General features: G+C 39.5%; 1 long non-coding RNA gene across 1 annotated transcript in view; it reads right to left on the reverse strand.

The window, feature by feature from the left end:
* Window positions 1-2,892: 2,892 nt before the first annotated feature.
* Window positions 2,893-4,622, reverse strand: part of LOC109956743 (uncharacterized) — a 55,262-nt gene continuing 53,532 nt past the window's right edge. Inside the window, exon 3 of the long non-coding RNA XR_002274460.1 lies at window positions 2,893-3,014. This is a non-coding gene — a long non-coding RNA (uncharacterized LOC109956743). The remainder of the gene's footprint in view (window positions 3,015-4,622) is intronic.

Below are 4,622 nucleotides of genomic sequence, written 5' to 3' on the forward strand. Positions count from 1 at the left end.
TTGCACATTTGAGTATATAACATCAAACATTATGTTCTGTCATGTTCTTTTGTTTGTCCATAATCTTTAGTTTCTTCTTGCCTGATTATGGTTTAATAAGCTGGGAGTCAGGCACATTATTAAGTAGGAGGACAAGTGAAAAAGGGAGACAGAAACAGAAAGAAGAGAGGAAGTGAAGTTGGCTCAAGGCACCACCTGCTCCAAATGTTTGCAGCCATAAATCTTCTGCGCTGTACAAGGCAGAAAAACACCAAGTCAGAAGTGCAAAACGAACTTTCCACCCAGATGCTAATGTGAGTAGTTTTTTGTGTAACCGCAGATAGTTTGATACAAGTTAAATGTTGATGTGATTTCAGGTATTTACCTTTTTTTTTCTTGGAGTCACAGCTGCAATAGACAGAAATAGTTGCATTTGATTAGATTTTTTTTTTTTTACTTTTCTTGGCAGAACCACAGAACCAAGGTTTTAAAAGTTAGCTGAGCAACTGCTGCTACTGTGGCTGGAACCTCAAATACAAATCTTGAAAAGTTTAGTTTATTATTAAGCTTGAAATTTTAGTTTTGAGCTTTGGTTGATTAAATTAGTCTTAACACAAATTAAACATACTGTGTTTTTCAGATCAAATCATAAGATGCATTAGAAAACATGAGAAAAGTTGAATATTTATCAAAGTAGCTGCAAGAGCTCTATGCTTAATAGCATTAGTTGATTGTTTAACACATTGTTCATTATTTAACTCTGATATTTAACATAATCATAACTTTTCTTCTTGAACTGCTCATTATGTTAACAAATGCAGGCGATAAGACTTTTTAGGCCCTATTAGGCCACTACATCGGAAGCTGAGAGTCACTTCTCATAGCACATTATATAAGCTCAAAAGTTAGTGCAAATAAACAAATTCATTCTCCTGATGAGACCCCACTGACATCCATCTACTCCACTGATGATGAAATCACGAGAGCCAGTTGCTGGAATGCACCAGCAGCCTCGGTTCTACTGGGATTAATCGAAGGAGTTTGCTGAGCTTCACATGGACACACGGGGCTCGCATCTGATCCCAAACAGCTGCTTAGTGGACAGGGATTTGTTTTTAGGTAGGAGTTGAATCTAAGCACACTTATGCATGTTCAAGTGCTGCCATGTTTGTGTGAAAGAACTGGTTATTTAGCTTTCTTCAAATCCACAGTAATATTATAAAATTTTAATTACAATAACGTTTTATTACTTATGCTAAATAGGAACGAACAGCACACGCTTTCAGCTTATGAAGACAAGGGGGTTCATTGTCGTAAGAACACAGGTGCGAACCATCTTGTTTGGTTTAGGAACATTCATGAATCAGATGAAATCTTTTCTTCTGACCTTTTTAAGAACAACTTAGGAAAAAAAAAGAAAAACTTAGGAAGACATCAGTGAATGAGGCCCTCTGCCCTCAGAAGGTCTTGACCCTGCAGTAAAAGTGTTTCAGCGTATTTGGCTGGGAAAGCACCTGTTGTCTCACTGAGTGTTTTCAGAGTGAGTTACAGCCTGGTGCAAACAGGAATTCCTTACTGTTTGCAGCAGACTGAACATACTGTTCAGGCTTTTCTCTGAAATAGTTTCACCTTTTCTGATTTGTACACACCTCAAACACCTTCACAAAAGAGCACAGATGCTCGCTCTGGGTTTCAGGAAACATTTCGCAAGAGCTAGGGGTTTCTTTTGTTCTATTCGTGGCATGTGTGTGAAACTCATCAGCACTAAAATCACACATAGTGTGAAAAGACACATGAGAATTCACAGACCTAATGTAGCAACAAAGAGCGGATCATATGTAAAGGCACTTAATGCAGTTATGATTAAGTTCTCATCTCTGAGGGTTACTACTGAGGTTGTGAAACCATATACGTCCAAGTGATAATACTGTCAGGAGAGTGCTGATTTCCTGTTGTTGTCATCTGGCACCCATTTCACATGAAGATAATTAAAGAAATTAGCCACCATGTGGAATGTTTTCTCTTGACAGAGTGAGAGAGAAGCCTTCCAGGAGTGCTCTCAGTTTCTGATTCATAGTTCCTGACCAGACCTTCAAAACACACACACACAGAGACACAGACTCTCTCTCTCCCTTTCCCTCTTTGCTTCTTTCTTTGAGATCACACACCATGTATGTGTATGCATGCTAACAGACACACAAAAACCAAAGCTGCCTCCAAACCGAACCAGATGCTTTGCATTAAAAAGCAGCAGGACTCTCCTCTCAAACTCTCCACTGAAGAGTACAGTCGGTCTCATTGCTCTTCTTTATTCTTCTGCAACTATCTATTTGTCTTTTTTCTCCTCTGTCCTTATTAGATTACAATTCATTCACTTGATGCTCACTTAGGAAAATAATTGCAGCATCACTTATTCAATTTTTAATATCAACTTTCATTTTTATTTTCTATGCAGTTTTTCACCTAAAGCAGCAAAGAGTGTTGTTAGCCCTTCCCTCTTAGACGCCTGTCACTCAAAGCTTTGAAACAGCACGCTGCCTGAGACCGGTGTAACTGGCAGCCATGTAAACCCATCACATGCGCTAAAAAGAGCTGACAAAAAAAGATAAAGAAAGGCTATAATGTCTACTACAGGTTTGAAAAGGTCATATCTAACATCAACTTTCTTTTGTGCAGTATCACTTGCTAGAATCTTGTACAGCGATGACGCCGCTAGCGTCACGCTAATAACAGTCCAGCTGTAAAGCAAAAGGTGATCCTTTTCTTATACTTTACATCTGAGTAAGTTGGGTCGGGGTGAGTCTGGTGATGTGTTAATGTGCTATTAGTACAAACTGAACTCTTCCTTCAACTGCTTTACATAAAGAAAAAACATTTCATGGTACAAACCATTGAAAGGCTTTTATTGTGAAGTGGCCACATAGGAAGTGCTGGCACAGTGACTGTGGGTAGTAACTGGAAGAGTCCTTGTTTCAGACTGGATCCATCTGTACTTATTTTAAAGACGTTTGTGGCAGAGCATTCAAGGAAAGAACCTGAGGAAAAGGGAAGACGAGGTTAATGTAGCAACCCCTTAGGGGGAAATTACACTTCAGATAATCCTCCAGCCTCCATTCCTGAAATGCTGAATGTAAACTAATTTGATAAGTTATCTTAATGTGAAAAGACATGCATATTGCAGTGTTAAATGGTGTTGCAGTGCTTGAACATGCTGTAAAACTTCCTCCTGTCAGACCTGGTGCTGCCCTTCCATAGTCCTAATTGCTAAGTGGTAAAACTGATACAGGAAATGCTCCTAAATTAGTGTAATTTTGTCATAAAAGCCTCCTCTACTTCCTCCCTCCTGTGTCCTGCTCTCCCCCAACCCTCTACTCCCACTTCCTGACTATCACAGGCAGGTTCCTCTCCTGACATTCCAACTCTGCCCTCCACCACCACTCCCCATATCCTCTCTCATCTCACTTCTTGCAGCAAACCTTCCATTTCTGTATTTTGACAGAGCTTCACTTCAAATACAAAATGGATTCCTCTTCGCAGTATATATTCTGTATTTATTTGGTTTTTATTGTTGTGCACATCGGGGACCATTAGGCTGGAGTCAAATTCCATGTATTTTTGATAATACTTGGCAATAAAGCTTATGCTTGACTGTTACACAGATGACATTATTATTGTATTCTTGTATGCATGGTGCTCACCAAGTTAAATTTGTGCATACATTTTCAGCTGTGTTCAAGTCAGAGCTGGATATACAGTATGATTACAAACATGATTGTGAACCGTCAACACAAAAAGATTACAGCTGCCAAAAAGTTCAAGACTCAACTATGCCATAATAACACTAAGGCTCCTTTGTATTTTTAATGTCTATCATGGAGTAAAGGCTCCTGTTGTTGCACATGCAAAGTCATTATGGACACCTAAACTGGTGAAATATAATGGATTACAACTGCAGTTCCAACTGAAGGGATCTTTGGTAACTAGACACAGAGGAGGGAGTTAATAGAAGTCAGGACATGGCTATGGTTAGAAATAGGAGAGCAGTCCACGAGGCTTGTTACGCCAACATCACTTTTGCTTTAAAGGCAAATTGCACTAGAGATATATGGCCCATAAAGCCCGTCAAACCTCAGTGCATGTGTACGCAAATCACGAAAACCTGCCATAAAAGGAAGCCAAAAATAAAAGGCATAAAACAAGAACAGAACAATCGGTTGAAGTCTGGTGGTGGGTGCCATGTGTCAGTGAGGAGACGAGAGGTGGGGGTGGGCACATGCACCATATGTGCATTTCTAATGCATATAATATGTGGTTGAATAGGTCTCACAGGTACCACGGCAGCAGTTCACCATGAGCTGCTGTTGTAAAAAAAAACAACCTTGGAGGCATTTTTCCAAAATTGATTTAGGCTTTCATTCATCTTTTTGTGGTGTTTTATGACCCAGGGAAACTTCTAACAAAGCTAATTCTTTCAAGCATAATGTCCCTGCTGCCAAGAAAATAAGTCTTTCTTTCTTCATCATGAAAAATGTAATTTTGTGGATACACTTAGTAATGAAGACATGCTCCATAGCCTTTAATAACACTGATGCCTCAGCTATAGGAGGCTATTCCCATGCAATATTGCAGGTGTTCTCTTTCCC

This window comes from Monopterus albus, unplaced genomic scaffold, assembly GCF_001952655.1.
Source record: "Monopterus albus unplaced genomic scaffold, M_albus_1.0 scaffold21.1, whole genome shotgun sequence".
Lineage (NCBI taxonomy): Eukaryota > Metazoa > Chordata > Actinopteri > Synbranchiformes > Synbranchidae > Monopterus > Monopterus albus.